The 14,038-nt window shown below is 46.7% G+C and overlaps 1 long non-coding RNA gene across 2 annotated transcripts; it reads right to left on the bottom strand.

The window, feature by feature from the left end:
* Positions 1 to 1,504: 1,504 nt before the first annotated feature.
* LOC123448476 lies at positions 1,505 to 5,322 on the bottom strand. Of its 2 annotated transcripts, none has more exons than XR_006631783.1 (2): positions 4,860 to 5,322; positions 1,505 to 1,989 (listed from the first exon to the last, which is right to left on the bottom strand). It is a non-coding gene; the product is annotated as an uncharacterized LOC123448476 (long non-coding RNA). The 2 variants fall into 2 exon arrangements; XR_006631784.1 differs by having other exon boundaries at positions 4,833 to 5,322.
* Positions 5,323 to 14,038: the final 8,716 nt, after the last annotated feature.

A 14,038-nucleotide genomic window follows, 5' to 3' on the forward strand; every position in this document is an offset into this window, starting at 1 on the left:
ATTAGCCATTTGTGTGAGCCACGTAGGATCTGACGTGGCCAAGCTGACGTGGCATTGCTAGTGACCAAATAAAATTATCAGAAATTTCAGATCCCTGTCCACCAATCTAGCCTACATGGGCCTGGCCCGATACCTATTTTACTATTGAAAATGTCTGATTTGTTTGGGTTGAAGCATTTTTTTTTGCTAGAAACACGCATATCTCAGGATAGGCCCATTAAAAATAAGTACAACAGAATAAAAGATTGCAAATAAAATATATATTTCATTTCAATAGCATATCACATCAAATACAATACATCATCCACCGACTCCATGCATTAAGGTTCAACGCCTAACAAGGGCACATTAAAATAATTTTACATGTGCACAACAGAATACTTCTACAAGAGCAAGCGCACAGAAAAAGGACCCAACAAATTCACAATCACACATAAAGCGAGTTTCACAAAGATTGGATGAGAACCACAAGTTTCTTCTCATCCTCTTCCTCTGCACAATATGCTCTTGTCATTGCCGCCTCCAAGAAGAAAATGATAGTAAGGCTTTCACATCAAGGAAACTAGTAACCGATAATCAGATAATCAGTCAATCAATCAGTCAAAATGGATGGATAACCGGTAATTAGATAATCAATCAATCAAGCAGTATTGTTGTGCTTTTCCCAAGTGCAAATAGGACATCCACAAAGATGGAGAATAGATTTGGAGCAAGATAGCAAGTCAGTCCAAAACATGAGCAGATTTATTGTCAATCATATTTCTGAATCAATAAAGTGTCATGTTTTTGTACCCATCTATTTCACTAAGAATTGGAAAAAAAGAACAAGCAAGATGGGATTGGCCTACTTCCGAGTAGTACTAGGAACACCCATCCACCCATCCAAGAATACTAAGCTACCTCAAACACCTCAATGCACGAAAAAGAGGTAACAACACACGCATATTCGAGGAGAGGCTAGATTTCTAGATGAAATATACATGGGCGAACGTCATACCAACATGCATGTGTCAGTACTTGCATGGGGAATATATGATTTATGTTAAAAATAAAAAAATGAACCTGTAGCTCCGCTTTGAAATGCATACCTGTTGTAAACTTCATTGATGTGCCAATGTCCTGTACGACACCTTTTTCTACAATCAACAGTCAATGCATTGACATAAAGAAAATCGAGAACTAATTAAACATCCGGATCAAAGTATTTATGCCATAATTTTTATTCTTTTTTTCTTGAGAACTTGTCGTAATTCTTATTGTAAACATTCTGCTAGATTCTTGATATTCCGCTAATGAATTGGACGCTGGTGGTAATCCTTGTTTCTTAATCATTATCCAAAATCAAATTACAACATAGTTGAATGGATCTTTCACTCAGGGATGGCTTGAGGATGCAGGGATTCCCGTGCATTATTTTGGAGTCAGCTAGCTTGGCTATCATATACTACGTAGTCTGTATAATCTACCGATGAAGTAATACAGCAAACTCCGTGTATATACGTACCTATGGTTATTGAGGGATTTCTCATGTGTATGCGTGAGCGTCGTATTTAGTTTCCAGCTGGCTGGCCGCTGCTGTGTACATATGTTTGTCTTGGCCTTGCGAGCAGCAGATAAAATAATAGAGATAAGGTCCAGATCAGCTAGCATGAGGGCAACTTTATACAGCGAGCAACACATACAATCATAGAGATAAGGTCCAGATCAGCTATAGTTATAATACTTATTTACCATCAATTAAAAAATTACTACCTAAAGACATGGTATTTATTTGAATCTCAGGATGGCATATACTTTGCAAAGATACAAGTTTAAACTTGTATTTCCATGCAAGCAGCTTAACAGATGCAATGGAGTAGAAGAAAACACCTCCGACTTTGTATTGGACCACTCCCCGTGAGCATGAAGCTTGTGCCATGTAGTTGGAGCTTTCTTTCACATCACTTAGGAGGTCTTCAAACCCTCTAAGCGGTGTTGCACATCCACGCCCTAGACCCATAAGCAATCATGTCATTCACAGAAGTGGCACAAGTCACGAACAAGAAAAAGGAGCATATAGATTTGGTATGACAAATTTGACGCACTAAGCATATAGATTTCATATCACAGTATATTTCTACACATAGATGGAAGAACCATCACAGCATTTCATATAAACTTTTAGATCATCACAACATATTTTTGCACATAGATTTGGTATATACATTTATATTTCTGCACATAGATAAAAGTAATTGAGAAGAAATGGAAGAACCATCACAGCATATTTCTGCATCCTGAGATGGAATGTGTGTTAGTGTCTAGCCCTAGCTCTTCTCCTCACCTGAGCTCTCTCTCTCTCGCACAGACGTCGAAGAAAGAAGGAAGAAGAACGAGGAGAAAGCAAGTGGATTCTTGCCCGGCGCACGTACGCCACCGGCCGCTTGTATTCCCTGCAGCTCAAACTGCTAGCGCCTGCGGTTACAACCATTCATGGCTACGGGATTTATACCCAGCTAGTGCACGTACATCTCAGCCCACCCAACCCTGCTACTATGCCACGATCTGCATGTCTGGCAGCCGCGAGCTCCCACGACGCGCACGCCTCGCCACAGGTAACCACCCCCTGCGTCCCGCGCTCCAGACCCGCGCAGCCGACGCGCACGCACGCAGTCGCCGCAGGCAGAGTCCAGCGCCCCGACGCGGTCACTCCTCCGCATATCTCGCCTACACGCAACGGCCCATGCGCTCGTACGCGTGGACACACACACACACGACCAAACCTGCCACGGGCCGAGCCCGACGCGTCTACCGCGCGCACGCACGCGCTCCGCGTTGCCGCTCGCCGCGGCTTATTCCTAGCATTCACCCCCTAAGCCGAGGCTCAGAGGAGTGCAGGGTCGTCGACATCGTCAACGGCGTCCACCAGCAGTGCTTGCTCCGCCGCCGCTGCCTCCTTCCTTGGCCTGGTGCAGTCGCGCTTGAAGTGTCCCCTCTGCCCGCAGTTGTAGCAGCGTCCACGCCGTCCTCTTCCGCCGCCCGACGCCGCGCTCCGCTGGTCGTCGTCGTCGTCGCGAGCACCGCGTCGCCCTCGCTCCCGTGCACGCCACTGCTCCATGGTGAGCATGAGATGTTCACCGCCACGCTCGCCGCCGTCCTGTCCCCGACGCTGGACTCGCTCCTCGAACGCACGCAGCCGTCCGACCGCCTCGTCGAACGCCATGGTCGTCGTGTCGCAGAACTGTCCGATGCCGGCGACGACGGGGAAGAGGCGATCCAGCACGGTGTCCAATAGCTTTTTCACCAGCGCCTCGTCGTCCAGTGTCTCCCCGAGACTCGTGTAGCTCGCCGCCATCCCGGCAATCCTTCCGGCGTACACCTCCAAGGCTTCGCCGTCCGCCATCTTCACGCAATCGAAGTCTCCCCGCAGCGTCGCCAGCCTCGCCGCACGCACCCGATCGGCGCCGACGAACCTCACTTTCAGGGAGTCCCATACCTCCCTGGCGGTGAGCTTCGTCGCCACCTGCAGCAGTACATCCTCCGGCAGCGCCCCGAGGAGCAGTGCCCGCGCCGCTTTGTCCTTCCGCGCCTCCACCGCCGCATCGCCCGGCACCACCGCCTCCCACACGGTGTGGACGTCGAGGATTGCCTGCGCCCTGATGGCCCACACCGTGTAGTTGTCCGACGTGAGCATCGGCATCGGCAACGACACAGATCCACCCGCGCCGCCGCCGTGTGGTACGAGCGCCATGGTTCCCGGTGATCTCCTGAACCGAAGCTCTGAATACCAATTGTAAGTGTCTAGCCCTAGCTCTTCTCCTCACCCGAGCTCTCTCTCTCTCGCGCAGACGTAGAGAAAGAAGGAAGAAGAACGAGGAGAACACAAGTGGATTCTTGCCCGGCGCACGTACGCCACCGGCCGCTTGTATTCCCTGCAGCTCAAACTGCTAGCGCCCGCTGTTACAACCATTCATGGCTACGGGATTTATACCCAGCTAGTGCACGTACATCTCAGCCCACCCAGCCCTGCTACTATGCCACGATCTGCATGTCTGGCAGCCGCGAGCTCCCACGACGTGCACGCCTCGCCACAGGTAACCACCCCCTGCGTCCCGCGCTCGCAGACCCGCGCACCCGACGCGCACGCACGCAGTCGCCGCAGGCCGAGTCCAGCGCCCCAACGCGGTCACTCCTCCGCGTATCTCGCCTACACGCAACGACCCATGCGCTCGTACGCGTGGACACACACACACACACACACACACACACACATGACCAAACCTGCCACGGGCCGAGCCCGACGCGTCTACCGCGCGCACGCACGCGCTCCGCGTTGCCGCTCGCCGTGGCTTATTCCTAACAATGTGCATATAGATTTCACATCACAACATAATTCTACACAGTACTATTGGATCTCAGGATGGCATATACATTTCAATCTATGTGCAAACAAGTATCAAACATTTGGTATAAACTTTTAGTTCATGACAGTACTAATATGAAATGGAAGAACCATCACAGCGTATTTCTGCACATAGATTTCACATCACAGTATATTCCTGCACATAGATTTCACATCGCAGTATATTTCTGCACATAGATTTCACACCACAGAGAAGAAATGGAATGTTCACATCACAGAGATGGAATGTACACATCACATTATATTTACGCACATAGAAGAACCATTAGTCTCACTAGTTCTATAGTTCATACAGTATTAGTTCACTAACAGGGAGCACTAATCTTGTTAAGCACATATAGAAAGAAAAACAAAGGCATTGATCAATTTTTAAACAAAGGATCCTAGAAACTGATGTAGCTAAGGTTTCAAACTTGGTCGCTGATGCTACCTGTAGCACGAAGTAGGGGAATCCAACCTGACCGAGCGATTTCTTGCGAATTCATTAACAGCGAAGATAGCCGTCGGCAGCCCTCTCGTCGTTCTCTTCGGCAGCTCCGGAGGATGGTGTCGAGAGAAGGCGCTGGTGTCATATCCACTATCGCCATGGTCATCCGCGCCCACACCATGGCCTCCCACGGGAGAATTGAGTGTAGCAGACAGATCCGGCAACGCCATGACATACGTGCGAGTGACGGGGCCTACCGCAACGAACGGGGGAACAGGGGATTGTGGTTCGAAGGGATGGAGGCTGATGGGAGAGGTGGAGAGGGGAGCACAAGTGCCTGCCATGGAGGAGCACCGGAGATCTGGTGAGGGAAGGGAAGGATGGAGGCTGGCGGCGGGAGAGGCTGGCGGCAGGAGAGGCTGGAGGGCCACGGGACATGAGGGTGGACCGGACTGGAGCTAGGGTTAGGGTCTGGTTTGTGGTGGAAGGAATTTTTTACCCTGTTGGCCTGTTCGCTAAATGGGCTTGCTCAAGTCCGGGTAGATATTGGATTTAGGGAATATGGACCCATATTGTTGTCTCTAGCTGTATTTTTGATTGCGTAAAAAAGTTGTATTTATTATTTCCCTCAAAAAAAGATGTATTTTTTATTGAGTGTTGTGGGTGGTAACACTTTTCATTTAATTATGGTATGATTTGGCATTACTAAAAAATTCACCCACATTGTTTTCCATCACCACAAGTTGAACGGAATACATTATTGCCAATTAACGATAATATGTAAAACCAACACAAAGCGCTCGTCATCGATGGTAGTTTGGCTTAACCAAGAAGAAATCATCATTGTACTCTTCAATCGGAGAACTTTTACACCTTCTCCAGACTATTTATCTGAAATTTTACAACAACTATGTTAAAAATGAGGCATGAGTTCATGTTTAAGTTTTTATTGTTTGAAACACCAAGTTAAGGTACCCTATAATACCTTCCATATTAGCATGTGCTCATATATTTCATTGTTGTAATTATATTGTACTTTCTAAAATATTTAGGATATTAAAATGAATAATTATAATTTATTGGTATTTATCTAATATTATTTACGCCATCCATATATGTAAAAACAAAGTCCCACTCTCTATACATGACACATAGACAAAACTGATGAGGTTTCGTCCAGTCACCTCCAGTCATATGATTACGACGTTATATTTGGTCATGCTAGCATCGAAATATGAGCATAAGCACTTTGAGACATCTTAATGACCATTTTGTGCAATAGGATCATGACCTTATGGACACAAAAGGTCATAACGTTATGGGTTTTGGACCCTCTTAGACTTTCCATGACTAATCTCTGAAATTTGGTCATGGATCTATGACCAATTAAACCATCGTCATTTTTTGGGGTCATAATTGAACGTTTTTCTTGTAGTGATGGCCGCACGATGATGGAGATCATGGTTTGGCGCCGGTGATGATGGAGATCATGCCGGTGCTTTGGTGATGGAGATCAAGAACCACAAGTTCATGTCCATATCATGTCACTTATGATTTGCATGTGATGTTAATCCTTTTATGCACCTTATTTTGCTTAGGACGACTGTAGCATTATAAGGTGATCCCTCACTAAAATTTCAAGATAAAATTGTGTTCTCCCCGACTTTGAACTGTTGGAACAGTTCTCGTTTTCGAGACACCACATGATGATCGTGTGTGATAGACTCAACGTTCACATACAACGGGTGCAAAACAGTTGCACACACGGATCACTCGGGTTTAACTTGACGAGCATAGCATGTACAGACATGGCCTCGGAACACAAGAGACCGAAAGTTCGAGCATGAATAATATAGCTGATATGATCAACATGGATATGTTCACCATTGAATCTAATCTCAACTCACGTGATGATCGAACTTGAGTTAGTGGATTTGGATCATACGCCACTCGAATTACTAGAGGGATTTCTATTTGAGTGGGAGTTTATTAGTAATATGAGAGGGATTTCTATTTCTCTTGAACATAGTCTAAGTAATGTTTTTAAAATTTTATGTTGTAGATCAATGGCTCGCGCAGCAGCAACCCTGAATTTTAATGCGTTCCTAGAGAAAGCTAAGTTGAAAGATGATAGACGCTTTGTTGACTGAGCTCGTAATCTGAGGCTCATCCTTCACGTTGCTTAAAACTCATATGTCCTTGAGGAACCGCTAGATGATGAACCACCCCAACATGCATTGCGTGATGTTATGAACCTCTGGAAGACGCGCAAGGATGACCACTCATTAGTTCAATGTGCACTTTTGTATAACTTAGAACCGGGACTTTACAGACGTTTTGAGCGTCATGGAGCATATGAGATGTTCCCAGGAGTTGAAGTTTATCTTTGAGAAGAATGCTTGGATCGAGAGGTATGAGACCTACGATAAGCTCTATGCTTGCAAAATGTTGGAGAACGGGTCTGTGGGGACCCCGACTTACAAGTCGAGATCACCGAATGAACGTGCTCAGTGATCCCAAAGATCAATGCTCACCGAACACACAGATACTGAATATTAAGAGTCTTACATCCAACATACCAAAATAAAACATCAAAGGACCATCGAGGTCAAGTTCACAAAGGTAGGGCCATGTAAGGCCAATCACACCGATACATCTACTAGAGGCTGTCTTGGGGCTAAGTGGGTGCCCGTGCCATCAACCTATACCAACAGGAATTCAGACTGGGAAGCGTGCTAGTTCGTAAGTCCGTCTCCAATGACGTACTCTTCTCCAAACTCCGGTCCTTCCATGTCTGGTCAATAACATAACTAGTGGCAAGCCAGTGAGTACTTTTCAATGTACTGCAAATAGCCCATGATATGAATAACGCAGTATGTATGGTAACAAGTAATATGCAATATTGGTGGATAGCAGCTTAACCGAAATAAACATGTTCATAGATGGATGTGCAACATAAGCAGGCTACCCAACTATCCTTGACCGTGGACACGGCTATTCGAATAGTTTTACACGCTACAGAGGTTGTACGGTGTACCCACGAGATCTGGGAAACTTCTGTGTCATTCACGACTCATGGTATATAACATACCCGAGGTAAGTACCCAATCAATGCCTTTCCGCTGATGATACTAGACAAAGAGGTCCACTCGATTGGTACCCAGCGCACATGATGTACGTCTTACGACCACCAACTCTGGACAGTACCATCCATGCGGGGACCAACGGTGTGCCCGGAACACGTTAAAACGACATAGTCGTCTTACCAGGCATGACCCCATCACGAGAGTGACCACACATCACTCCCGTCACTAGTAATGTGGCTCTTTGCTAGCACCAACCAAAGTAATCAACAAAGCCCCGTCCCATAAAGGGGTAACATGGTCACACATGTAAGGTTGGGACGGTCGACGCATCATAAATCTAATCCCATTTCCGAAAGCACTCACACCAAAATACCCGGTGCACCACTTCTTCACAAGTGGCTACCTAACTCATCATCACCCTCGGGCATTAGTGCCACCCGACGGGATTTTCATAAAACTTTGATATTTGCGATCATCATGCTCATGCTTCTACTATGCTTAGCTCTACTTGTCAACATGATATTAGAGTGACCCTCATAGGTGGTAGGATCATTCTCAAATGCACGTAAATAATAAAATAATAAGTAGCTCACTAAAAAACAGAGCACAAACTCACTTTAAAAATGTTGCTTTATTCTGATAAATCTATATTATCATTTCAAAAATATTTGTCTCTCGTTTTGATGAAAGGAATATTTTAAAAATCATTTTAACACAAGCTACAATATTCAAAATAGCCTTTTTAACTATTACTAAACAGAAAAGTTGTCTTAAAAATCTGTACAAAGGCTCTATTAAATTCTACTCATTTTTAGAAGAATTGTGGTGGAAAAATAATGAAAATATATTGGATATTTTTTTTTACAAAAATCCTTTAAAACTAGATTAAATAGAAAAAGAAAAAGGGGCTTTGATTCAGGCCTGGCTCGGCCTGAGGCTTGGGCCGGCCCAGCTGGCCAGCCAGCCAGCTAGCCCACGCACGCAGACCGTCAGGTTCAAACATGACGCGCAGGCCCGTGCGGTCAGTGGCACAGAGGAGAGAGGGGAGAGATAAGAGCCACCGACAGGTGTGCCCCACCAGTCGGGGTCGTCTTCCACCTCCGGACAGAAAGGAGGGGAGGCACGCCAGCGATGCTACCAGTGTTCTCGAGCCCAACTGAAGGCAGGTATGGAACCAGCTCACCGATGCCTACCTGCTCGTGGTCGAAGGGTCGACGGGGAGGCCCTGGTTCACCGGCAACGAGGTGGCTACGGCGGAGGCGATTCAGGAGTTTACTGAACTAGGTGCTACGGGAAGGGATTATCTCGAGGAGGTGATGGGGAACCTCCTTCAGGCTGCTAGGGTCACGGAGAAGGTGAGAGGAGCATCAGAGCTGGACCGTAGCCCGATATCGACGGAGCTCCGAAACGGCAGGGCGTCGGTCGATCTCGAGCATAGGAGCTCGCTGTGCTCAAATGGAGTGGCTTGGGGTGGAATTTAGGCTCTGGAGGTGTGCGATGAGGGCGCTGGAGGGAGGGTGAGGCCTATTTATAAACCCAGACGGTGCACCATGCTGGAAACGCCGGTGGTTTCACCGTGGCTCGTGGGAGGGGCAGTGAGCGCTCGGGGTCGAAACCATGGTATTCCGGACGTGGTTTAGGACCCCTGTGACCCACTGAGAGGGAGAGAGAGCGAGGTGGAGCGTGCATGCGTGGCCGCTGTCCCCTGGCTGGATCTGGCATGTGCAGGCATGCGTCCGTCCGGTCAATAGAGTGAGGGAGGAGGGGCCCTGGGGCTGCCCTGATACAAAGGGGTTGTCAGGGACGTGAATGGGCAACGGGGGGAGTCTTGATTCGGGCGGTGTTGGCCACCTTTGCTTCGGGTGCACCAAGTAGGGTGCCTAGAGTGCAGTTTTGGCATGCCACGGCATGCTGGCGCGCTTTGGGGTGCCCTAGCCGTGTCTGGGGCGTCCTGGGGCTGGGTCTAAAAATGCTTAGCCGTTTGAGAGCCGAGGGACTCTGTGTTGTCCATGGGAAGTGATTAAACGAGTGATGCCAGCTTTGAACCAGAACTTAGAATGGGGGTTTTGGCTCTACTGCTTTGATTCAAGGAGGGGCCACTCTCCTGCAGTTCGGGATTGGTGCTGGCTTCTTGGTCAAAGAGTTTGGAGGAAAGTGTATGGGTGTGTAGTGAGGTAGGAGCTGATTTACTAATCTAGGAGAAGGTGTTCGACAGGTGTTTGGGGTAGCTACACTTCACCACTGGTGATGAAAGTTAACAGGATTAAGTTTGATGCAAAAATAAGAGACTCCTCCAAATTTGAGCTTCATAGGACAAGTTTGGCAGTGCAAACTTGAAATCATCCCCAAATGGGCAGATATGTCCCTTCCAAAGGGAATGTGATTAGATTACCCCCTGCAAATCCCATTTTTGGTAGAGACTCCTTATTTGGGCTGTTGAACACGACTGCAAAGTTTCCAACCATTTGGATAAACTTTGCAATGTAGAGATGTTTCAACTTGGTTCTAGACAGAGAGGGTTTTAGAATTATTTAGTGAACCAAACCACCTTGGAATGAAGTGAAACTTGGTGTAGCCACCAAATATACCTTGGGAAGGTTGCTGGAATTTTCTAGGATTTTATTCAAAATATTTCCTTTTCAAAAGATTAAAGTAGACAAAATAGGTTTCAATGTTTTGCTCAAATATTTTGAATATAAATAGGGGTTGAAAATCTTATGTATGGAAAATATATGTCTTGTGAGTATCTCCAAATTTTCTGAGATTTTTCTAAGGGAGAAAAGTAATTTTTCATACAGAAATATCATTTTTGGCCTTAGAAATGGACATGCATTTAAAATAGGAAAATAATTTTAAAAATAATTATTTTATGATATTGGAGAGTTAAAATAGTTTGAAAACCACATTACCATCTTTGGGTAAGGCAGTCCTTTGTCATCACGGACTTGTAGTGCAAACCAAAGCAAGGTTTGAAATAGAGAAAAATAAGAAAAATAATATTTTCTCGAAATATCCTCTTATAAAAATATGGTTTGAATCCACTCACTCAAGCATACAACCACACAATGAAAATTATGGCACTCACAGCATTGGTTTTGGATTTTTTTTAATAAAATCATATTTTCAAACTACAGTTGAAGTGAGGTAAAAACAGGGTGTGACAGACCTATCCCCCTTACAAGTATCTCATCCCCGAGATTCCTAAGCTAGGTGCTAAAAAGGTACGGAAATTCGGATCAGAGATAGTCTTCACGTTCCAATGTTGCTTCTGCTTAGGTGTGGTTGCTCCACTGAACCTTCAAGTACTTGATGTTGCGGCTTCTGGTGCAACATTCCGCTTCATCCAGGATGCGGATCAGGCTTTCACAGTAAGTGAGATTCGGTTGGAGGTCGATGGCTTGACGGTCAATGTCCTTATAAAGATCTGGATGGTTTGGCGCTTGCAGACACTTCCGAAGTTGTGACACGTGGAAGTCGTTGTGCACACCGAAAAGTTTTAGAGGTAAATCCAATTGGTAAGCAACTTCTCTACGCCTTGTCGAGATCTTCAAATGTCCAATGAACCTTGGAGCAAGTTTTCCTTTGACGTCGAAACACTTGGTTCCGCTAAGGGGTGTGTCATGGAGGTACACCTGGTCTCCGAGAATGAACTCCACTTTTCTGCGGTGAGAATCCTCATAGCTCTTTTGTCGTGACTTGGCCGTCTTCAAGTTTTCCCAGACAACTTGCACCTTGTCTTGTGCTTCTTGCAAAACTTTCAGCCCGAAAATTAATCCTTCGCCAGTTTTGGACCAGTTGAGCAGGGTGCGACACTTCCGTCTGTATAGAAGTTCAAATGGGGCCATCTGGAGACTGGACTCGTAGCTGTTGTTGTAGGAGAACTGAGCGAACTGCAGACGGTCTTCTCATTTGGTCCCATGTGCCAAGACACTAGCGCGAAGCATATCTTCGAGTATCTGTTTCACTCTCTCTGTCTGCCCGTCCGTCTGCGGGTGGAAGGCGGTGCTGAAAGAGAGCTTGGTTCCGAGAGCTTCTTGAAACTTCTTCCAGAATCTTGAGGTGAACTACGTGCCTCAGTTAGATACTATCTCCTTGGGAACTCCATGGAGGCTCACAATGCACTCAATGTAGATGCTAGCCAGCTTGTTGCCACCTATGGTGGTGCTAACCGAAATGAAATGGGCTACCTTGGTCAGATGGTCGACGATGACCCATATAGAGTCATGGCCTCTTCTGGTCCTGGGTAGACCGGTCACGAAGTCCATGCCGACTCGGTCCCATTTCCATTCGCACACTTGGAGAGGTTATAGCAATCCGGCAGGTCCCTGATGCTCAGCCTTGACTCGCTGACATACGTCGCACTTGGCAATGTAGGACGATATTTCCCTTTTCATGCCATGCCACAAGAATCTTTCCCGGAGGTCTTGATACATCTTGGTGCCACCGGGGTGAATAGAGTAGGGTGTGTCATGAGCTTCCTGTCGGATCATGTCCTTGAGTTCTGCCTTGTTGGGTATGCATAAACGTTTCCCAAACCACACTAGTCCTTGCTCATCCACCGAGAATGTTGGGGCCTTGCCTTCTTGGATCTTCTTCTTGATGCTTTCGATGCTCTTGTGCCCCTTGTGGGCTTCCTTGATGTCATCTGCCAGCGTGGGTTTGACTTCGAGGTTAGCTAGGAATCCTGGTTCAACTAGATCCAACCTGAAGCTTTCCATCTCTTCATATAAGGCGGGTAGCCTTTCCTTAAGCATGACGTTCAAGGTGCTGGCCTTCCGGCTTAAAGCATCGGCCACCACATTGGCCTTACCGGGGTGCTATTGAATGCCGAGGTCGTAGTATTTTATTAACTCTAACCATCTTCGCTGCCTCATATTCAATTCCCTTTGAGTAAATATATACTTTAGAGTCTTGTGGTCGGTGTATATTTCACATCACTTCCCCAGAAGGTAATGTCGCCATGTCTTCAGGGTATGCCCTACGACTGCCAACTCAAGATCGTGGGCGGCGTAGTTTTCTTCATGCGTGCGCAGTTGCCGTGACACGTAAGCCATGACCCTGACCTCTTGCATTAGGACTCCACCAAGCTCGGTTCGGGAGGCATCACAATATATCACAAACTCCTTTCTGATATCTGGAGAAGCAAATACCAATGCGGTAGTCAATCTCTTCTTGAACTCCTGGAAGCTTCCTTCACACTCCAGCGTCCATTCACACTTCTTGCCTTTCTTCAAGAGCCGAGTCATTGGTCGAGCGATGCGGGAGAATCCTTCTAAGAACTCAGGGTAGTATTCCGCGAGTCCGAGGAAGCTTCTGACTTCCTTCACATCAATTGGCGACTCCCAGTTGGTTACCGTGGTAATCTTGGAAGGATCGACCGCCTATCCATTTCCCGTCATAGTATGACCCAAGAATCCAACTTCCAGTAGCCTGATGGGGAGATGTACGTAGGGTAGGGTCACATGCCTGACCTAAATGTCCTACCCAAGGGCACCTCATTATTAGGCCAAGGGTCATATAGAAGATTCCGACTGGATGAAGATGGCACGTAAAAGTCACTCGGTACGAAAACACTCGGATTACATTTCCATCCACTCGACAACTCGATTGCACTTGGAAGTTTTCCAGTCAGCGTTGAAGACCAGAAGTCACCGACAAGAGCCAACGGACACACGTTCAGCCAATGGTCTTTAGTAGCATTTATTACCCACTTACGTTATCAGTAACATATATATTTAACTCATATTTATCGAGCCCTTAGATACTGAAGCATTGATGAGAGGTAGCGCACTCTTTATAAGCCACCCCTCCGCTCTGGAACAAGGGTTCACACCCCCTGTATTATACAATCGACACTCCAAGAGCTCTCGAGGACCTGAGACGTAGGGCTGTTACCTCCAAGAAAGGGGCCTAAACTCATACATCTTGCATACAATCTTGTCGTAGCGAGGAATCTGCCCTCTCCATTTGTACCCTACACCTCTAGTGTCAGGTTTACTCACACGACAGTTGGCGCACACCGTGGGGTACGCGGTTAAGCGACTTCTGGCAAGTTTGCATTTTCACTCTTCGTCATGTCTTCTGGCGGCGATTCATTCATGGGTGGTGAGATCCATTTCGGCG

This window comes from Hordeum vulgare, chromosome 4H (assembly GCF_904849725.1).
Source record: "Hordeum vulgare subsp. vulgare chromosome 4H, MorexV3_pseudomolecules_assembly, whole genome shotgun sequence".
NCBI lineage: Eukaryota > Viridiplantae > Streptophyta > Magnoliopsida > Poales > Poaceae > Hordeum > Hordeum vulgare.